Source organism: Miniopterus schreibersii (assembly GCF_964146895.1).
Source record: "Miniopterus schreibersii genome assembly, chromosome: 2".
Lineage (NCBI taxonomy): Eukaryota > Metazoa > Chordata > Mammalia > Chiroptera > Miniopteridae > Miniopterus > Miniopterus schreibersii.
Genome location: NC_138102.1, coordinates 113,289,909 through 113,314,429, shown reverse-complemented (window position 1 = coordinate 113,314,429; position 24,521 = coordinate 113,289,909).

Below are 24,521 nucleotides of genomic sequence, written 5' to 3'. Positions count from 1 at the left end.
CATGCAGAAGGCAGCCGATCAATGACTCTCTCATCATTGATGTTTCTCTCTCTCTCCCTCTCCCTTCCTCTCTCTGAAATCAATAAAGATACATTTTAAAATAAATAAAACAGCCAGAAAATAAAAAAGAGTAAGACTATAGAGAAGTTTCAAAATCTGGCAAAAAGAGTCTGTGATGATAAAAAGTCAGAGTAGTGGTATTTTGGGGGATGGCTTAATGCCACTGTCAGGGCATAAAGGAAATTTCTGGATTATTAGTAATGCAGTGTATCTTAAACTGGATGTTGGTTACCTGGATATGTTCACTCTCTAAATATTTATGGAATTTAAGATCTGTACATTATACTGTACGTAAATGATATCTTGATTTTTTTTTAAGCCATATTAGCTGGCATTCTGGTTTCTCTAATACAACAACAAAAAAATGCACTTTATGTCCCTTTCTTACAGATCTTCAAAGTCTGGGATTTGAATAAGCTTTGTTTCTCTCCTAAACAGCTCCTATATTCTCCCTCAATTCTACAGCTTAGAATTTGACCTATCATCTGAATGCCCTGACTAGCTCAGAATCTAACTAATACAAATCATTATATAATACCAGTAGACTTGCCTGGCCGGGTTGGCTTAGCAATTGAGCATTGACCTATGATCCAGGAGACTGAGGTTCGATTCCCAGTCAGGGCACATGTCCGGGTTTCAGGTTTGACCACCAGCAGGGGTTGTGTGACGACTCTCCCATCATTGATGTTTCTATCTCTCTCTCCCTCTCTGAAATCAATAAAAAATATATATTACATATATATATGTATATATTCAATAAACTTCCTAAGTCAAGCTTGGAACTCTGTTTGATGATAAAAAGTCAAGATTTTATATAGTAATGAAGTAATCGACCTAGGATCCAGGTGATCGGGGTTCGATTCCCGGTCAGGGCACATGCCCGGGTTGCGGGCTCGATCAGTGACTCTCTCATCATTGATGTTTCTGTCTCTCTCTCTCCCTCTCCTTTCCTCTCTCTGAAATCAATAAAGATATATTTAAAAATAAAATAAATAAATAAATAAAAGTAAATAAATAAATAAATAAATAAAATGGAGATCTGATAGAAAAAGCAACCATCACAGCTATACTATGTTTAATAAGTATTAGAGGGACAACAGTAATAACTGTAAATGGAGTCTGACTGTCTGCTGGCTAATTGACTAAAATTCCCTGAATTATGTTCCCCTAAGAAAAGGTTGAAAGGATAACGGTTGATAGATAAAAGTGAGAATGGTGAAATAAAAATGATTGCTAACATTAATTAACGCCAGATCCCTGTGTTTGACATTATTATTCCGCCTTCCTGTTGTATAGCATTATAGTGTTTTCTATCCATGCAGGGTTCCACACATGTTTATATATCCCAATGTCATTGTGACCTTTTTGAACAAAACTGCATTGTTGACTGATGCTCAACTTAGTGTCTGCTCTCTAACCCCTGGTCCTTTTCTGACAGAAAGTTGCTTTTCACAACAAATAATATAAAATGTCAGTCATCAAAGTAAAATACAAAATTCTGCACAAGAAAAATTAATTTGTAATGTATTTTTATGACTGTTAAATGTACTTTATTATTATTCACTTACGAATTTCAGTCTGAGATTGGGTTAAGATGACACAGACCACTTTGCCTTATATAAAAAGCCTATAAGGATACAATGGTTCTGCTGGTGCCAACACATTCTTGAATAATAACTATCATGAGGCTTATATTGTGAAAGATCCACAAGAAATTTTAATCTCTTCCCACTGCTGTTATGCGTCCTAAAATTTAGGATATATGACAACTAATGTTAGTATTGACCTAAGAAAAATGTGTAAAAAGAAAGTCTGCTATGAAATATTTTCTACATTTGCACAATATATGCCTCTATAGTCAATGCCAAATGGAATTGATTTCTTAAAATTACCATGAGCCGGCTATATCCACACCACTCTTACATAAGTCACTATAAGTCACTAACACGGATAATCAAAACATGGTCAAAATTGCTTTGATGGCAAGAAAATTTTATTTTCCCAGTATCTTCTGGGCTCCCTATGTCATTAGTTATTGTTCGAAACTGTAAAACAATAATAATTTTATTGATATGTTCCCAGTTTCCATTAGCCAATATACTTTATTCTTGGAGCCAAATATGTGACCCATATATAATATTCATTCTGTAAATTAACCCCCTTTGGGCTCCATTCGGCTTTCTTAACTTTGTTTTCCCTTTTCCTTATTGTCTATACCTATTTTAAATCTCTTGTTATACTGCTTGTGTCTGTGTAAAATATCTCATATTCTTTTCTGCAAAAAAACAGTTGTGCCAGCTGGAGTCCTCTAGAAAGCAGACACCGTGATGTGATTATACATGCAAGAAATTGGGGGCGAACTGGTGAAAGATAAAGGGGAGGGAGCAGAAGAGGCCAGGGAGACAAGGGCAGGTGAGACCCTTTGGACAGAAAGGAGCCACGGAGAGGAAGAGGCTCATCCTGCCGGGCAGTCCTAGGAAGGTCTCAGCCGGATGAATGGGGAGTTGCTGAGCCAAAACTGGTCTTTGGAAAGGTCCCAGACTGCATTGCCATGCGGTCATTGGCTGGGGGCAGCCGTCAGAAGTGTGGCCACTGCGGTGGACTCTCAGAGAGGGTGGCTGAGGCTGTCCATCAGCTATGTTCTCCACAGAAGGTTCTCTTGACGGAGATGTCGATTTCCACAGTCATCGCAGCAAGATATAAATAAATAAACAAGAAAGTATTCACAGATAAATGTTCATCATTTCAAAGCTGTCACAGGAATTCTATCCAAATATTCATTAAAAAGTAACCTTCTAATGTTTTCAGGTTATAATGGATTAGCATCACATGAAGGTTGATAGTGGCTGAACCATGTCTGAGCGCACCCCCTTAGTAATAGACGAAAAGACGTAGGTTGTGGAGCAGCGCCTTCCCGACACCTGGGATATTGGATTTGCTGCAACATGTAATTGTTCTCAGCTATTTCCACTGTGGTTATTTTTCATTGTGCCACACGGCAAGAAATAAAGGAAGGGAATCTCAGGTTTTGCTTTCTGTTTCCATGGACACAGGTTTATAATTTTATATGAGAAGTCAAAATCTGTCACTCTCATTAAGTCTCTTCTTGGAGCTACTTTGCTAACAGCTTTGACTAATGTAGTAAAATAATTAGGAACCAGAAAAGAAACATACACAAAATGAAGGGAAATGAGCCCCTTCTTAAAGATGACCAACTGAGGTGGGATGGAGGGGTGGGGGCAGGAGGGGTTGGCTTGGGAAGGGATGAATAGAAGGCAATAAAGTATTTCATGAACTCGGGTGTTCCAGGGCATTGGATGGAATCTCAGTACGCAATGTGGAGATAGTTTGTTTTTAAACAAGAAACAATAGAATTAATTTCCTTTTAAGTATAACACATCCTAATGGTTAGCACTATATCCACCTCTTGCTATCTCCTACACAAAAATGTGAATATATCAGCTGAACAGTTTCAAGAATCTTGCCATCAAAACATTTGCCATTCCAAAAAAATTCATAATTATCTTCATAATTATCTAATTGATTTTGGCCTAGTGTACTACTTTGCAGGCCCTGGGTCTCTGGAGCCGTGCCATCCTGTTCTTATCACATAAGGTTTATCGAGGCCTTACTGTGTGGAGGACACTGGCGGACATCAATTGATATAACCTGAGGGAACTTCGCTTTTGGGTCATATCATATTTAAAAATGTGAATTTTAAAAAGCAAAATTAGATGACCCGGCCCGCATGGCTCAGAGGTTGAGCATCAACCTATGATCCAGGAGATCGCTGTTCGATTCCCGGTCAGGCATGTGCCTGGGTTATGGGATCTCCAGTAGGAAGCGTGCAGGAGGCAGCCGATCAATGACTCTCTCATCATTGATGTTTCTGTCTCTCTCTCTCCTTCTCCCTTCCTCTCTCTGAAATCAATAAAGATATACTTAAAAAGAAAAAAAGAAAAAAATTAGAAAGGAATTATTAAATTATAAAGAATTCTTCACTTAGCTGGAAGGATTTATTTTACTGATACCATGAAATTAAGATGATTCATTTTGTGTAATCCCTCATTCCTGAAGCATTTGGTGTGGAACTGGGTGAGGTTCCTGCGGTGGGCACCTGCATTCAGAGCCAGCCATCTGATTAGGCCTGACCCACCCAAGATAATCTCTTTTTTGAGTAACTCAAAGTCAACTAATGTGGACCCTTCACTCCACTTGCAGATTCTTTCACTTTTGCTATATAACACAACATAATCACAAGGGTGAAATCCATCATATTCACAGTCCCACAGGCAACAGTTAGGGGTTATAGAGCATGTACATCAAGAGGCGGGAATCTTAGAGGCCATCTAGAATTCTGCCTGCCATCGGTGAAAACTTAATCTTCACTTGATAGATAGTGGTAAATTTTTATTGTAATAATGAAACCATAACTGGATTTAATTATTAGTCTAAATACTATGTCTGATGAACATCATTACACATCTTTAGCTAGATTTAGAAACTCCCATACATACAGACTTTGATTAAAGGTAGCCATGGTAACTGGAAATTTCATTACAGTCTTCGTACCAGTAATTTTTTCCTCTGAGTGTTATCCCAATCCTTAGAGAGTATGCTCGTGTGTGTGCAGTTTGGGGGTGAGGATTAGAGGATACATTTGGCCTGTTTGAGTAGAAAGGCTGTTATTTAAATTAATCAGAAATATACCACCAAGTGCTTGAGAGAGGGCAAATGCTGTTCAGAATAATATTTTTAAGGTAGGAATCACTTCGATTTTCTTCTTCAGAGAATATGAATAATCTCACTCTCTGTATGAACATGACTATATACCTTCTATATACCACATACATATATTTTATGTAACATATCTCTTCTAGCAAGTTTGAACACTGTTTGAGGGATGGTTTTTATTTTAAGTTAGACATTTAACAAGCTTTAGTCAAGAATCTTCATATCCATTCTAACTAATTATTCAAACAAATTATTCTCACTCCAACAAATTATCCTCTGATGGAAAATTTTCCGATCTAGGCAATTAAATTCTCTATTAAAATAGCAACATATTTTGCAACAAACTTTCAAATCTCTTGTCTGAAAGTTCACCAAGAATTGTTTTCATGGCTTATTGTGTGAAAGGCAGTACTCTGCGCTCTGGAAAAGAGACAAATCCCTATTTTCTAAAAAGGAGAGAATAAAGCAAGTAAGAAAATAAATAGGGTATTTGCGGGTGATGATACATTATGTGAAGAAAATGATACAAGCCGATGACTGGGATTGAACTAGGGGCAATAGAGATGAAGGGAGGTTAATTTAGACTGTTTATGAAATAAATTCTCATTGAGGAGTTTTAGCTGCAACTTGAAAGACAAAAACAAAGCCAGCAAAGAAAAAAGCTGAAGATAAGAGCTTCTGGGTAAAGGGATCAACAATGCAAAGACTTAGGGCAGAGACAAATTTTGGTGTGTTTGAGGAATACAAAGGAAGTCAGGCTGCACTGGAGCCCAATGAGGGGGGAAGGCAGAGTGGAAGTCACACCATGAAGGTTATGTCGGTTTTATAAGTCATGCATAATTCATTTTTTGTTTCTAGTTGCAATTGGCAGCCATTGTAGGACTGATTTGAATTGTACTATTTTTTTTTTTTTAAATCACTGACTGCTGTATTGTAATGGTACTTGATAGCACCTCATCTATAGTCATTGATTATAACTGAAAACAAAAAATGTATTACTAGCCCCAGGGAAGCAGCCAGTCAATTGTTATTTTTACTATTTAGTATTTATTTTTGTTTTGAACACATTTTTCAATTAATAAGATATCTTTTTATTTGGTATAAATCTTGTCCATAGTTATTGCTGACAAAAACCATAAAAGGGAACTGTCAAAGAAATGTTATCAGTATTTTTACTGCACTGGCTGTTACTTTTAAAAATCCAAGGAAATGTAAAGCCCAAACTTGTCCCCTAATCTCTTTTTCCTCTATTGATATGCTATGATTTGTTTTTTTAGAGTTGCTAAGGAGTACAAATATTATGATATTATATTTCTTTTTTTAAATTTATCTTTATTGTTGAAAGTATTACAGATGTTCTCTTTTTTTCCCCATTGATCCCCTCCACCCAGCATCCACCCCTGCCCACCCCCAGCCTTCTCCACACTATTGTCTGTGTCCATAGTTCATGCATATATGTATATAAATTCTTGGATTAATCTCTCCCTCCCCCACTCCCCACCCCTGCCTTCCCTCTGAGATTCATCAGTCTGTTCTATGCTTCTATGTCTCTGTATCTATTTTGTTCATCAGTTTATTTTGTTTATTATATTCCACATATGAGTAAGATCACATGATATTTGTTTTTCTCTAACTGGCTTATTTTGCTTAGCATAATACTCTCCAGTTCCATCCATGCTGTCCCAAAGGGTAAGAGAGCCTTCTTTTTTACAGCTGTGTAGTATTCCATGGTGTACATGTACCACAGCTTTTTTATCCACTCATCCACTGATGGGCACTTGGGCTGTTTCCAGATCTTAGCTACTGTAAATTTCACTGCTGATATTATGACTTTTTTAAAGTAAAAACACCAACATCTATATATGTATTTTGCAATAAAAAGTAATCAAATTTCATGATACAGAAAAGTCAAATTTGACAGAATTCTTTTCTTTTCAATAGCCTACTTTCAATACTCATCTTATTACTAAGATTTTTTCCCCCAGCTATATTTGCTTTGCATGAACATGTTGTGTCCATGTCTCCAACAAACCTCCATCATTTTGCTCATTTTAAGTAGCTAGGATTTAAACTATCCAAGCCATTCACTTTGCAGAGCTATTTTTAAAAAGCAAGAATGTGGGTACATTTCAAAATATTCTCTCCTTCAAACACTATAGAGAATGGAGCACAAGAAATGTAAACTCAAAACTCAGAAGCCTGGCAGAACCAATGTCAATCCTCTTTAGAGGAAACATTATCCTACACCTCAAATTATTTCTATAAACAATTGGGCACAACACAAGAGAAATAAAATAACATAAATTTATTAATAACAGCAGAAAATTTGACAATAGAAATCAAGCAACAGTTACTTCAAGGTATTAGACTTATCAGATAAAGACTTTAAAATGCAACATTTATAATTTATGATGTTGAAGGAGATAAAAACCAAGACAGAATTTTGGCAAAGAACTGGAAACTGTTAACAAAAACCATTTAGAAGTTCCATAAAATTCACTGAAAAACAAAGTTGTACTTAAGAATGCAATGGACTCAGGCTGGACGTGGCTCAGTGGTTAAGCATCGACCTAGGATCCAGGAGATCCTGGTTCGATTCCCGGTCAGGCACATGCCGGGGTTGCAGGTGATCCCCAGCTTGCAGGAGGCAGCCGCTCAATGACTCTCTCGTTACTGCTGTTTCTATCTGTGTCTCTTCCTCTCTCTGAAATCAATAAAGATATATTTTTTTAAAAAGAAAAAAAAAGGTATCCTGTTTAAAAGAAAAAAGAATGTAATGGATGAATTTAACAACAGATTGGATGAGACAAAACATTAATATAAAATAGGAGTTAGAACAAGAAAAATTCAGAATAAAATGAGACAAAAAATGGAAAAAGACATAGCTGATGCAGTGAGAAACTCTAACATGTAATAGGATTCATGAAAAAGATAAAGACAGTTGTGACATAAGCGATATTTGAGGGATAATGGCTGAAAACGGCAAACCAATGTTTCAAGAATTCTCACCTGTGCGATATAAAAGCTTTCCCTGAGACGAGGCACAAGATGATGATGCCCCCTAACACCACTTCTAGTCAAAGTTGAATTAAATATCCTACACAGTAAAATATGGCAATAAAAATTGATAGACAGAATAAAAAGGAAAAAGACATAGATGTCATTTTTTTCAGATAATATAAATATGCAAATAGAAAATCAAAAAAATGATAGAGTTAATCATGAAAATTACTATCTAAGGTTAGAATAGTTGCTGAATACAAAAAGACAAAGGTTAACTGTATTTACACACCAACAACAAGCAGTTAAAATAAAAAGATTCAAAGGTTCAATTTTAAATAGTGATTCACTCAAAACAATACCTTAATAAGTATTCTTATCAACTGTAATTTAAATTTTTTTTAATTTATAAATAAATATTCTTAACAAGCAAAGAGAAAATAAGAATAAATCAGAAAATAAGGGCACCTAATAAAAGGGAGGTAGGTTTTATTCCATGTCTTGTCCACTGTCGATGTGGGCCCAGGTGAGCCCCAAGTTCAGGCACTGGCTGCGGGTCCAGCTGCTTCTGACTGTATCAGGCACTCTGGGCCTGGGCAGATGGTCAGAGGTGACCCTTCTTTACCAAGAATGTATAGTCTATTTACAGAGATAAGACTACTGCAGGTGCCATCAGTTGCAAAACAGTGTCTTATTTATTCACTTGGGTATTTACTTATTTAACAAAGAAATATCAACTTCCCATCCCGGCCAGTGTGGCTCAGTTGGTTGGAGCATCAAAGGTGGAGACTCAGCTCGGGGTCAGGGCACATGCCCAGGCTGAGGGTCAAGGTTTCTTTCTCACATCACTGTTTCTCTGTCTCTCCCCCTCTCCTTTCCTCTCTCTCTAAAATCAATAAAAACATATCCTCGGGTGAGCATCAAAAAAAAAGAAATATCAACTTCCTGCGTACCACGAATCAAGCATTTTTTTTGAGACATTAAGAAATATAAAGATGAATCCTTGCTTAATACTAGACCAAAAAAAAATCCATAGAAGAGAGACAGGCAATAAGACTTGAAGGATGCAGGGATGTTTCATGGAAGATAAACTAAGCTAGGCTTTCAGTGGTGGAGAGAATTTGGATACAGTAAAAATAAATAAATAAATAAAAATGAGAATGGACATGGTGTGGCCATGCATTCAAAAGTTCATTTAAAAGCCAAGCAGAGGAGTCTAGAATCCTAGCAATACAGGAATAGGAGTAAATTGTGGGCTTTTGACACATGCGAAATGTCAAGGCATACCCATAATTACCTCTACTCTCCGTTTCCTGGAGTTGACAAGTATTCATTGCATCTATTTTAGGTGGATGAGCATAGAGGTTAGAAGCATAAATTCCAGAGCCAGACTGCCCAGGTTCAAACTTGCCTCCACCACTTTACTAACCCTAAGTGGCCTAGACACTATCCTCATACGGAAAATGGGATAGTAATAGTATTGTTTCATAGATCTTTTTAAAAAGCTAAATGAACTAGCCCTGGCCAGTGTTGCTCAGTGGTTAGAGAGTCCTATTCCTGGCCAAGGGCAGGTACCTTGGTCTCAGATCCTGCCCTGGTTGGGGCACATGCAGGAGGCAACCAATCAATAATGTGTGTGTCTTTCTCCCTTCTTCCCTCCCTAAAAATTCTCTCTCTAAAAAAAAAAAAAAAAAACAATGGAAAAAATACCCTGGATGAAGATTAACAAAAAATAAGCTAAATGAATTAATTCACATTATGATTAGACCAATGCCTGGAACAAAATGAACACTATATAATTTAGCTGTAATAATTATTATTATCTATTTTATGTTCAATATTACCCTTAATGCTGTGGTCAATGTATTTTTTTAAGTCTCTGCTCTAAAAGTCCTTATAATTTACTTGGGGTTCAGGAGGTGGGAGGAGTTGCCACTAATGTAAATGGTGAAGGACACTTAATATGAAAAAATGTTCAAGTACATTGGAAAGAAAAAAAGAAAGAAAAAGGAAACTACAATGCAGAAGAGGAAGGATAATCCCAAATATCTTTCTTTTAATGTACAGATAGAGTTTCCAAAATTTTAGAAGATACCAGGTACTATCTCTGGGTATTGTGATTGCAAGCGATTTTAAGGATTATTGGATTGTAAACTTGAAAGAGGCAGTGATGGGATGGAGTTCACAGGCTTTGGGATCATAGCGTGGGTAGGTCTCTCAGCTAAGCCTCTTGCCTGCATAACTTTGAAGAAGTTTTTGTTCTTTGCATTTGTTCATTTGTAACTTGCTCGGCCTCTGTTTCTTCATCTACAAAACAGGAGTGTGCCTGGCACAATAGATGGTTTACACACTGGTTTTCTCATCAGCATAAACTAATTCCTCATAACGTTCATTGCCAGTCACACCATGTCACCATAAGCCCATGTCCATAATATTGGCTACTCCGTGTAACTAGTGTTACAATGTGATCCCGCTGGTCTCAGGCATTTGTAAATATTAGGTGATGTTCAAAACAGCAAAAGAATGTGTTTCTTCATTCATCTGGCAAGAATTCATGCTGAACACCTGAACTTGCATTGCAAGGTGCTGGGTGGCAGACATCGTAGACATCTAACTTTTCTCATAGTATGAAATTAATAATCCTTTTCAATTATTTATTTATTCATTGACTATTCGCAAATTGTGTTAGCTATGTTAAGCAATGAGTATGAAATTAGTTTATCCCCAACTTATTTCTTCTAGCATCTTACAAAAACTACATTTAGTTCTGCTTGTGGTTTCAAAAGGAGACCTAAAATTATATTTACCTTTGGCTATAAATAGTACTGGAGTGAGCACAAGTCAAATGAATTCCCACTGATCAAACCCTAGCAGCTCTCATATGACATTTCAATCTTTTCATGCTGTTTCTAAGCTATTTGAGTTGAGGTATTTGGGGTTTGCTTATTTTAAAAGCCAAGATCAAATACTGTCTCAGATTTTGTCACAGTTTTAGGCAACACTGGAAGTTTAAAAAAAAAAAAGCCTTCATTTAGTCCAAAAGACTTATTTCATAAATATAGTCTTAATGCCAGATAACCAAAACTTGAATGAAGTAAAAAGAAATACAGAGTCTCTTTTTTCTTCACAGCAGTTTTTCAGACAATATCTATTTCTGAAAGCCATACAGAACTATAAAGATTCAAGAAATGTTCCTCCTGTGAAAAGCCTGCCACACATCTATGAAGGCATTGTTCACAGAGCTGTACGAACAAGAAACTTAAAACAATCTAAATCCATAATAATAAAAAACTATTTAAATAAAATATTGAATCTGTACAAAATAAAATATGTAGCCATTGAAATAGTAAAGACATATTTAATGATATGGAAAGTTCTACAAGGTAAATTGTTATATAAAAATCGAATTGCAAAATAATATTTACAGGACATTTCAACCTCACCATTTTAACACAGCTATTTTTGCCTTTGAGAAAATTTTGACCTTGAGGATGTTTAAAATACAAACATTTTCATCAGATTAAGCCAGTATTGATAAAATTCTTATCAAGAAATTAGTTCCCAGAGCAAATACCACTAAGCCAAATTATTTCCTTGATCGAAATAGTGTCATAAACATTTTCAATATGTTTTAAGTTTTATTCTTTATTTAACTGAGATTATTTCATTGGCTTTAGTTATTTTCCATTTAAATTATAAAATTATAATTCATTAATCAATAAGGATTTTGTCATATCAACTTTTATTGACCCTTTTCTATCCTTATGAGTTTTCTTTCGTGGCCTATTTCTACCAAGTTCAGTATTCCTGGGTGAATACTGAATGTTTGCAGTTCTCCACATTGTCAAGAAGATGTTATTCTTCTATTAACTTTTAGTCAATAACAAATTTTACCATGTTCAATCTAAAACCTTGTCAGTTTTATTCTGTGGAGATTATTTGTGTCAGTAAAGTTTAATGCAAGTATATTTATTTCTCAATTAATCCATGTGAAAATTATGAGCAATTTAACAAAGAGAAAGAAAAAGGAAGAAGTAAAAGAAGGGAGAGAGGGTGGGTCAGTGGAGAAAGCAAGAGGGGATGAGAAAAACAGAGACCCCCCCCAAAGAAAACAAGCAAGATAAGGCAACACATACAAATGATCCAAACAGTGGGATCAAATGGAGGGGCAGGATATTACTAAAATAAAATTTAGTAATGCTCTCTCTTCAAGCTTAATCATGCTAATGCTTTCCTTTGACAAGACTCCTGGCAGAGCATTCCTGTATTTCCTACTTTCAACCTCCCTACATACTGATTTGCATCAGAGAAGCAAGGAATTCACCACATCAGTGAAGGATCTTTCTACTTGACCGTGTAGCGATCAGTTAAATGTATAACATCTAATAGTGTTCGTTCTACACGCTGGACAGCTAGCCTGAGGTTGTTTAGCAAAATGACTGGGTGTTTTGACATTAGCCTGTTTGGGGTACACAGAGGCTCTATTGGATACCCGACATCCCACCTCCCAAAATAAAATAGAGTGAGCTCTGTGACATCAAAGACAAGGCTAAGATCAAGAAAATGAATAAACCGAATGCTGGGTGTTGATCTGCAAGTTAAGGGCCAAGGGCAGGGAAGGGAATGGGGGGGGGGAGGAAAGCGCAATGCGGTGCCGCAGGTGAGAGCAGGGTAGTGCTTCCCCCACGACACAGCTGCTTCGCTGGGCCACTCAGAGCCAAGAGGGCTCTTGGTTTCTGCTATTCTTTGTCCCCAGTCCCCATGCATTTATCTTTACTGCTCCAAAGTATAACTTAGACCAATAGTTTTCAAACCTCTCACCCCCCCTTTTTAAGGCATAAACTCTTAAAATCTTATGTAAAAGCCTCATTTTTTTTTTAATCTGGAAAACTTGTTGTTCTGGAGCTGTAATGGCCAATGGGTGGAGCAGGTTGGGGGGATGGCCAATCCCCACACTCAGGTTCCCTGCTCCTCCCCACTCCAAACACACCACAGTGACCTCAGAAGGAGCCCCACAGAACCCAGTTGGAACGCCACGGGCTTGGACTTTTGTGCTGTATACTAGAGTCTCTAAAGATAAATTTTACAAGTAGGCTTACAAGGCTAAAGATACCACTGCTTTGACAGAGCCTTGAAAGCTCAACCAGCTTAATAGTTTTTAGGGTTTGTTTATTGGTTTTGAAGGGGTTTTTGCTACAAACTTAAATTTTAAACATTCGCCATTGATGTTTAATCTAGATTATTAAAAATAAGATAATGACATGATGATAGCAAACAGCTATGTAGCACCCTCTTCTTCCTGACGGTTCTAAGTGCTTACATATAGTAACATATTTAATCCCCATAAGTCCTAGAGGGCAATACTATTATTATCCCCTACTTAGGAACAAACAAACTAAGACACAGAGTAGTCAGCTAACTTGTTCAAGTCCATATACCTTGCAAGTGAAGTGGAAATAGATTAAAATCAAAATCTGGTGCAATTCTCCTTTGCAGGAGTTAGAAATTATGCTTGAATCCAATTATGTTTAACAAATCATCTGGGATCTTTTTAATACTTCATCCCAAGCAATTTCCGAAGAGTCATGGAAAATAATTCTCCAGGCTTAAGTCATAGAAGGTTATGAAAATTTGGCCTGAGTGACTCAAAATCTTCGTAAGAGTCTTTGGATGTTGGTAAATTCATTTTAGATATGAGTAATCTATGGCACTAATACTTGCCTAACACAGTCATCTTATGAAATCTACTTATAGAATAAAATTTACCCCAAAATATATTTTTCCAAACTTTTTCTAAATGTCACAGGGGGGATTAAAGTAAAAGATACTGCCATCATCAGGAGCATAACATAAGTCAATAGGGAATAATATGGAAAGATATTGTGACTAGATTACAAAATATTAAGTATAATGAAAGATTAGTAGTATGGGCGGAAATTATCAAATGGAAGATGAGATTTTATCTAGATTTTGAAGAACCTCTAGAAATTCATTAATTTATTTAATAATTCATAAATAACAACAATAAAAGCTTTAACCTTGATTTTGAAGAACTATCATAATTTTATTAATTCAAAAATTGTTATTTATTGACTACCTAATAATAATAAAATGTAGCACTGTCTTCAGTAATACAGAAGTAAGTAGGACAGAAGGGTTCTGCTCTCTTGAGGCTTATATTCTAATGAAGAGAGACAAATGAAAAACAAATGAATAAATAAGAAAAGTACTGGATAGCGGTAAGGTGTATGCAGAGATAGTGTGATATGACAGCCAGAGTCTGGGCTACTTTAGAGTGAGCGGTCCAAAAAGGTATCTCTAAGTGAGTGATATTTCAGTTGAGACCTAAATGACAAAAAAGGATGGTGCTCTGAAGACGAGAGAAGACAGGCAGCAGGATGGATAGTGGAAGGCACTAAGGTGTGGTCAAATTGGGCTTATTCATAGACTGGAAAGATGGCTAGTGTGGCTGGAGCGTCATAATCAAAGGAGGAGAGAGAGACGAAATGAGGCTACAGTTGTGGGCCTCCCAGAGCAGTCGTGAATTATATTTATTTTTCAGTAGAAAACTGATAAACAAATAATAATACTTCCATGGGAAAAATGTTATGGTAGAGATAAATATGGACAGCCTACTATTAGAGCATAGAGGCACTTACCCAAAACTAGGAAAAGTGGTATTGATTTCAAACCCTAATGGATAAGAGGATAGCCAGACAAGGCAAGACTAATAGGCAGGTTCTAGAATAACAAATAGTTCATTGCAGCCAGAGCTTCAAGTCAGAGGAGTATGGTGAGAGATGAGCCAGGAACTCCAATACTGTAAAGTTAACATTTTAACTCAGCAAGTCAAACAAGCATAAGGGATATGAATATAACAGAGAACACCTATGTAAGTACATTATTTCTAGCCTCCCAGAAAAAATAAAAAGGAAAAGGAAGATATTAGTGCCAAGCTCAGTCACAAAACTCAGTCCTTGTCTGTAAGTATTTTACTTTATGTTGACATATTGTCACTGAATCCCCACTGTAGTAGTTTGTTCACCAAATATTCTAGTCCGTCCTTCCCTGAGAGAACATATATCACTGCTCTGCTGAACTCAGAAGTGACCAGGTGACTTGCTTTAGCCAATAACATGTTGACAGAAATGATGTGTGTTGCCTCCATAAAGAAGCTTCCAGATCTGGTAAGTGGTTCTCCATGTTTCTTACCCCTCTGTTCTGATGACCAAGTGTTCTAGACAGAGGCTGCTCCATCGGGAGATAGGAAGTAGAGCAACAGCAATATGGAAAGAACGTGGTACAGAAGATGACTCAGCCAAGAAATCACTGAGATTGGGGGTGGGGTGCTTGTTATTGCAGCACAAACTAGCCTATCCTGACTAAGATACTCACAAACACAGATTTCATAGAATGCTGAGTACACACCATATACCTGGAACCCTTTTGCCAGGTGAGTACCTGGGGCTTACCCCACGCAGGAGTTTCCACCACAGATTTCACACCAGAACCACACAAATGCAGCATATTGGAATTTTATATTTTCACTCTCTCCCTGCTCATGACCAAACAATTCAGTACTAATGACTACTCCAACCAAAAAAAAAAAAAAAGTGTGACATGGGATGTAGGCAGCCTGTCTGTGCTCTATTTTCACAGCCCATAGCTATAAATAATACCATTAGGAAAGCACACATTGCCTTACATGGAAGCACAAAGAAAAGCACTTTCTCTGATAGTTTAGCAACACATTCAGATTTCATGTCTCAAGGTAAAAATAGGCCTAACAAAGAATTAAATTTGGAAGCCGAGCTGAAGTGAAGAGAATAGCAGTATGAAACATGCTGTAGGAGGAAAGAGAGACTTATAAGGGGCTGTATTCTCTCTGCTGGTGAACAGTATAGAAGAGAGGAAAAAGGGATTTTCCTGAGAAATAAAAATAATCATCTAGAATTTAAGTTTAAAATATCATCCTTATTAAATTGGTAACCAAAAGGAGCTCTGAAAATGGTGCAGTCTTCATCAAAGCATAAAATGAGTCTCAACTAATAGGATTTTTTCCTGTGTACTTTCAACATTAAGAAACAAAAAAAATAAACTCCAAAGAAAATAGATGCCAAAGAATGTTAAAAATACATAAACTTTCAATTCAGTAACGCACATGTTTTTGTTGTTTAGGGGTTTTTTTGTTTCAGTAACCCCTCAGCCCCCAATTTCTATTTTGCAATTTTCAGTGCTATTTTTAATAGCTCTGGTACTTGAACAATAACAAAAAAACAGAGATGCTATACCTTCCAAAAAACAAACAAACAAAAAGGGTTATCAATCATCAACCTTTCTTAACGCTGCAGTCTGTGGCAGTCTCTATCCTATACCATATGCAAACAAAAATAATAAAGCGTCTTTCTATATCAAATATATGATATTTATTTTATTTTATTTTTCAATTAAAGTTTACATTTAATATTATTTTGTATTAGTTTTCAGGTGTACAGCATAGTGATTAAACAATCATGTACTTTACAAAGTGACCCCCCCAATATTTCAAGTGCCAACCTGGCACCATACATAGTTATTACAATATTAATGACTATATTCCCTATGCTGTGTTTTACATACTTATGACTATTTTATAACTACCAATTTGTCCTTCTTAATCCCTTAACCTTTTACCAAGCTCCCCCAAACCCTCTTCCCTCTGGCAACCATCAATCTGTTCTCTGTATCCACGAGTCTGTTTCTATTTTGCCTGTTTGTTTATTTTGCTCTTTAGATTCCACATATAAGTGAAATCATATGGCATTTGTCTTTCTCTGACTGACTGACTTCACTTAGCATAATACCTTCTAGTATATCCATGCTAGAGTGAATTTTATCCGTTGGCCCTTCTTTGCTCTAAGTGGCCTATTATCAATGAATGATATACTATGTTGATGGAAAATTAGTTAACCTTAATGCCAGTAAAATATCAACAGACAATAACAGCACATGATAACTTTATGTCTAAACCTGTGGGCCTAAAATGTTCCCTAGACTGTACCAGTGGCACAATCAGTGAATTAGGATAATTCAATTTAATCACTTCCCTGAAGAGCTGAAGAACAGTCCTGTGGCCTTGGTGACTTGGCCAGGTCTCAGTTCTCCAAGCACAGGCCCTGAACACAGGTGAGGCCTTTCCAAGAGATCCAAATAAATGGCTTGGGAACTCAGCTGAGATGACTCATAGCCATGATCATGAAAATGCAGAGGGCTCTTGTGTTTCTTGTAGAAACAGGCCTGGTACAACCTATTCCTGGGTATCGGCATGATTCCTGTGGTCAGCCCCTCCAAACTTTAGAGATCTAAGTAATTGGCCATCCCATGCTATCAGCAAAGGTTGTGCAAATCAACTGCCATAAGAATGCAAGGGCTTCTTGGCTAATTTGTGAATAGTTCTGTTCTGCTGCTTTAAGACTGGCTAGCATATAAGGACAAAGCACAGTTTTAATATCATAAACTGAAGTATCAATGATAAGGAACTTTATATTTTATATTTATTAAATTACTAGTAGAGATTTGTGCAGGCTAGAAACCCCAATTCCAGAAGTGCCTGTCTCTGACTGCAAAGTGGTTCAACAGGACCTAAATTAAGACAAAATAAAGCAGTCTAGGGTTGGCATCTTGTTTGTTTTTTCAGATCTGAATTGTTGTATCTGGGGTAGTATCTTCAGGATCATTCATACAGAGACTTAAAGCAAAATTAGAAGTTTCAAACTCACACTTCATCCTGAATCAATTCAACAAACACTAATGAATGTTTATTATATGTCACAGAGTGGGATTGGACACCAAGATATAGTGCACAATTGAGTAGGGCATTATTAAAAGTATGTAGCACTGGTTGAATGTTGCATACACTTGTCTTCCATTGATTTCACAACTAAGATACCCCTTCTCCAAACCCGGAAAACAGGCTCTCCATGAACTAATGAAACTTTCAGCCTCAAAAAACATTTTGAAATACACAACTAAGAGTTCACCTCAGTAAATATGATTGCTTAGGCATCTACATATCATTGATAATCAGCCATCGTTGGTAAGCCTATGCATGGTCAAAATCAGCAGAAACCTTGTACCTAGAAGGAAGAGCAAAAAGCCAGTTGACTGAAAAATCTGGATATGAATTCATTCAGTTAACCATTTATTTATAAATTTGTTTATATTCAACATATATTTATTGAGTCCCTAATAGAAATGTATCCTGTCCGAGGTATTAGACTGCCATACTGAATGAAACAGCTAAAGTCTTCCTCTCTTTAACCTTATATTTGTAGTGGGAAAGACAACATAAACATGCAAGCAAATAAAAATATATAATTTCACCAAGACTATGTGCTAAAAAGATAGATGGAGTGGGAGGCAAAAAAGATGGTGAACATCTCAGCAGGCTATATTTTGGCAGAAAGAGAACACACACACGCAATACATGGTTACATTTAGTTTTTATTTTAATTAGCAAAATACACACAAAATATATAGCTGAAGGAAGGGGGCCACCAAAAGAAGGAATGGATCCAACATGTCTCAGTTCAACTCCCCAAGATTCTCCCAAATCCCCAAAGAGATACCCCATCAGCCTGTGACACTGTTCATGCAAGATAGAGACTGATATTTTATGAAGAGCAAATTAAGATATAGTAAAGTAATAATTAGTTTCTGAGATGCAAAATAGAATAATATGCTAAGACAACAGTCTTGCCAGATCCAGTGCTTCATTGAGAGATTTTCCAAATCACTTTGTTCCTTCCTCTTGTATATCAAGAATTGAATCTGGGTGATCGTAGATCATAGAGTTCTACCATGGAGTAGAAGAGATGCCTACCCTCCTCTCACAGTTCAGCCATCTCTATGTGTCATCAAGGAAGTAAAAGAAAGTTTATCATTTTCTGGACACAAGATTGGTGAAAAAGAGAGAGGAGAGAGGAGACAAAAACACAAGTGAACATGTGCCTCCAAATCTTTTCCAATTTGGCTCCCACTAGGAAAGGAAGGTGATATATTATACAAGCATAGTACCAATGAGATCAGCTACTCCCAAATGAGATTCTGAAAGGGAACTGTTTAGCAGAGTATCCAATCTGAGACACAGTCACAGTTTGTAACTTTAGCAGTACAATGTGGCTTGGTAAAGAAGACTTGAGATTTAATGGTCACAAGCCACCCACATTTACCTGTTGTTTGGATTCAGCAGCCCCCCCCCCCCATGGAGTCCACTATGTCAAAGCATAAGGATTCCCCAGCAGAAGCTAAGGACTCCCCAGAACAGCATGCCAGATGAGGACCTATCAGAGACTCAGTGGTTGACATCAAAGCAGCCAGAGCCCACTCTGACAGCATTGCCTGAACCAGAAAAACAGCCCATAGGTACATATGCTGCAGACCTCAGCTCTGAAAGCCAGGAGAGAATTCAACAATCAAGACCCCACTGGCCATGACCTTGGAGCCCAGAAGACATCACACCTGAAGACCCCCAAACCTTCTCCTTGCCTGAGGATGGTGCAAGCTTAAGCAATACTCACCTCCTAGCTCACAAGAACTCAGTGTAAAACAGGAGCAAGAGGAAATAGAAACTGAGACACTAAATAATTTTTATTCTTATAAGAGACTGAGTATAATTTAAAGGAGTTATTTAAGTTGTCAAATTGGACCAATTTAAAAACATACTTTTAATTTAAGTTTTCCCACAAACCAGCAGCTGGAAGGTCCTGGAGGAGACAGTCTACAGACACAATAAGAAGCTATGTTTCTCTGCACATCTAAACTGTTGTGTGATTTAAATCCTGCACCCTGCCACCTAAGCCACGTTTCACCCAACCTCTCTCTCTCTCTCTCTCTCTCTGCCTGTGGGGTCAATGTACTAGGGTTAGAGAAAGAGCTGTTGCCAGAGACTTGAGTCCAAAATATGCAAAACTGACATAATTCTTTTCTGGGTGGTCAATCATTCTATTCAGAATTAAATTAAGAAATTTTTTCTAAATAGATAAGGCAGGAACTACTTTCTGAGGCCTATTTGTTTAATGGGTGTTGAAAACTTTCCAGAGATCAGAAAGCCAGAACCTTGCCAATGCAAAGCACATCATCGAAGAGACAGTGCCTTCTAGAATACAACAGATTCAGAGGTGTTTATTTATGAGAAAAACAGATGGAAATAATCAAAGCTCCCATAAGAAATATCTTTTTCCATAAGTTTGTACCTCCAGTTATTTTGGTTTCTTAGTTTTAAAAGATCACAAATGAGTTCAACACATGAATGAGAAATATGTTCTAAAATCAAACCCTGGTGTGTTTTTTTTTAAGAGAAATTTAAATGTAATAATGAAGAGGAGATACTGATGTAGTTGTGGTTTTAAGAAATCTCCTGACTTTATAAAAGTTCAAATTCTAAGATAAAATAAGATGAATGTACCTATTTTAAAGCAAAATATGAAAATAATATAAAATAAAGATTTTTTTAAGACTAAGAGACCCCTCCTCAGAAGAAAAAAAAAACAAACCCAGATTCATTGAAAAACATTTACAAATATTTATTTCTATTTATACTTTTTTCAAATTTCTGTAAAATAAGTCTCTGCTAAAATAAGTGAAAATTAGCTTGCTGACAAAAATGCAGTTTAGAAAGAAAACAGGCATAACCATTGTTCCTTTACTATTTCTACCTAGTTTGTTTTTTTTAAGTTCTGTCTGCAGTGTTCTAACATCTTTTTATAGCCAGTTTTAATGTGATATTATATTACACTTTCTTAAATGAAATACTATAGTTAGCTTTATTCCACAAATCAATCAGGTATAACATGTCCTTTACATACTTTAACAAACTAAAGTTTTCCTTTTGGAGATACCCAGTGAATTCCTAAGAAGCCCATGGAGAGTGAGAAAGCACGATTTGTTATTAGTAAGTCACTTGAAAAAGCTTCCAGCTTAAGTTTTTAAAACGCCCTCTCACCCAGCAAAACTTTCCACACTTGTTAAATCTTATAACCTCCGGGAACCTTTAATACTTACAGGTGACTGATCACTTGCACTTTCCCAGCAGAGCCCCCTGCTTCTACTTCCCTGTAATAACATTTTAATATTGAATTTAATTTTCTTGCTCACAATTTACAAGCCTATAACCATTAGCTCAAGAGTGGCACCAGGAAACAAGAGTACATTATTACTGCACCATCATCCGTTAATGTTTCCAATTTACTCCTCTCGTGCCAGGCCTCTGCAAGAGGCTTCATTTGTTCTTAAATTCCAGGAACACAGGAGCTAAGAAAAGCTTTGTTGTGTGGCGGAGAGCTCCAGATCTGGCATTCATGGGGAAGGGGAAATCGAGTGGGGCCATCCATTAACAGGTCAGTCCAGAATCTTTATGCCCGATGAGCTTCTCGTCCTTTCTTGGGCCTGGGCCTCTCAGACTGCAGGCTGTTTGCATTCAGTCAACACTTCAATTTTATAGGCCTGTGGAGCCAAAGATTACAAGACTTTTGAACTCCAGGCTGCCTTCTGTCTGGCTACACCCTCTGTTTCTGGAGCCCAAATCTTTTTTAACAACTCTACAAAAACAAGCAATTAGGGTAAGGTCTGTTAATCTTCTCCTTTGGACCTAGCGGTAATTGCGTATTTTCAATCAACCAGCAAGGAAGCAGAATGACCACTAGCAAAGCTTGGAGCTACTTAGGAAGGCATCAAACTGTGCATCCAAGGGAATGATCAGGGCTGACTTGAGTCCCTTAGAAGTGTCCGACTGTGGTTTCACAGGAAGTCATGTACAATGCTAAGCTAGATTTTTAAGGAAAAGAAGACATACATAAATTAAAATGAATGAAAAATGAAGAAACAAAGTCAGAGAGACATTTTAAAAAGGCTCAAAGTATATGAGAGCCTCGACTGGTCTGTCTTCCTCTTGGTAACTGCACATCCAATTTCTCTATACATCACAGCAGGCATCTCCTTTTTTCTTAATTCACACTATTGATGAACTTCTGTCTAGTAACAGCTTTGAACTTTTGTCTAGGTGATTTGTATTATATTAATAACATGATGGTCTTTTTAGTTACACAAAATAAAATAATAATACAGTAAAACTCGTAGCATTCCTTTCAAAATCTGACTTTTAAAATTGTATTTTATTTCTAATCTAAATTATTTATAATAATAGACAATAAGCAAAGGGTCCTTAGAGAAAACTTTTTTTATTCCTGTGAACAAATATTTTGTTATAAAATATGTCATGAGTCAATTCTGCACTAACCTGGTATCCCTTTGGACAAACCTGTTGTTTTTTCATAAAGATTCTGCATGGATGTGTCAGCTAAACACTTCTTGGAACATTAACATCATCAAATTGTAGTAGGACTACCACTATCACCAAGAGAACAGGGAGTTCCCAATTTACTAATGGGTTGGATATTTCAAGCTTCATTTTTTAAGTATTTGGAACACAGAATGCATTTTTCTGTACAAACATTGTTGTGACTATTTCATCCAAATGGGTCTAACAGCTCTTCACTCTCACTCCTCCGTATCTGCCCCTCTGACTGGACTCACACAGCTCCCGCCTCCTAAAGTGCCCTTCACCCCTCCTCTCCCTCACATCCAAAGCCAACTCATGTCCCTGACTACCAGCTCAAATGCTACTCTACCAAGATTCTCAACAGATGGAACTGCTCACTAGATACCCAGAACTAAAGGACTCATCATGACCCTTGACCCTTCTGTGGTGGATATTGTGGTTATTTCCTCCAACATCTATTCTGTGCATCCCAGCCTGTGGTGGTAAGATGGACTCCACCCCATTTCCTGGGGCATGATCTATGCCAATGAGAGTAACCCCATCCTTTTTTTTTTTTTTTTTTTTAATCTTTATTGATTTCAGAGAAAGGAAGGGAGAGAGAGAGAAAGAGAAATATCAATGAAGAGAGACCATTGATCAGCTGCCTCCTGCATGCCCCCCACTGGGGGTCAAGCCTGCAACCCAGGCACCTGCCCTGGCCGGGAATCGAACCGCAATCTCCTGGATCCTAGGTCGATGCTCAACTGCTGAGCCACGCCGGCCGGGCTAACACCATCTCTTGACCTAGGCATTGCTCCAGGTAATTCAGACCTAAACCCATAGGTATTTCCCTGGCCACATGGACTGATTCAGGGAAGATCCAATCAGCACAAACTTTAGGACTTTTGACCAATGGTTGAGAAAGGGAACATTCTCTCCCTAGATCAGAAAGTTAAGGATTATATGTGCAGGTATTTTGTTCTCCTAAAGGAAGCCAGCATGAAGTTGAGACTCAGAGGAAGGAAGAATAGAGGGATTCATAGAGCCAGATCCTGATAGAGCAAAGTCCCAAAGCCTGACCAACCTCTGAACTTTACAATTGCATAAGCCAATCAATCATTCCCTCTTATCATTCAAGCCACTATGAGTTGGGTTTTGTTACTTCCAATGAAGGCTTCCTACTTTATATAATATTTGTGTGTACCAGGTTTATGTTCCCTATTGTACCTACTAACTTTCTGAGACCAATACTGTATCTAGCATAGCACTGTATCTGCCCAAGGTGCCTAGCCTATACATGTGTGTACATATACATAACTGCTGGTTGATTGAGGCAATTAACTCAGTACTTCTCAAGTGAATGCCAGTTATGTGGGATGTTGAAACATTTTATGAAGGGAAATTCTATCTTTCATTAAGATTAGCAAGCACTGGATTTTTAAAACAAGGAATAATATTTTTACTACAATATTTCTTAGAGTCCTCAATATATTGTCCTAATATGCATTTGACATAAATTGGGATTTAATATATAACAGTTTTCAAACTTATTTGGCTGCTTATCTCTTTCATATTGAGCATCTTGAGGAACTAATGTCACAAAGAACGTATTTGGGGGAATGCTATTCTATGTCATAATGTATTTAAACTATGCTAAGAACTCCAACTTGATGGGCTTTGAAGAATAGGAAAGAAGAGGGACATGAAGTTGAAGTTTTCTCAATTCCTGAAGTCAAGACCAGCCCAGAGAACTTGCCTTGGCACCCTCACAGCTCCTGGAGGTGCCCCACGAACTCATCACCTTTACACTGACCCACACCCCTTAGCTGCACTCACTAAGTCCCGATCTTGCAATCAAAGTGCTCCCTTCCTTTGCTCCTACCTACAATAAAAATTCCCTTTTCCTCCAAACAGTTGAGATGTCCAGAGGAAAGCAATCTGACTAAACTGTGTCACTTCGTGTGTGAAAAGTCAGCCAGTCCTCCAAATCTCCAAATCCTACAGATGTTATACTTTTTAATATTTCTATTAACACTGTCCCCTCAAATTATTTCTAAGTAGCATAGAATGGATGTCAGTATTACAAATGGAAGTGTAGGGCAAACATTCTTTAACAGAATATTCATATTTAAGTGAGATCATTCTATGGAAGGCCTTTGATCTTTGCTGTAGAAATAAGGGACATTTCAATTGTCAGGATCTTGGTCACCATTGTTAGTCTTAATAACAGTAATTTTTAATAACCTCTGGTCTTTACTAGAGGTAGAAGGTGAGAGGTGGTGAAATGGGTGAAGGTGGTCAAAAGGCACATGCTTCCAGTTATGAGATGAAGAAGTCCTAGGGATCTAATGTGCAGCACGGTGACTATAGTAACAATACTGCACTTTGAAAGTTGCTAAAAGAGCAGATTTTAAAAGTTCTTATGATTAGA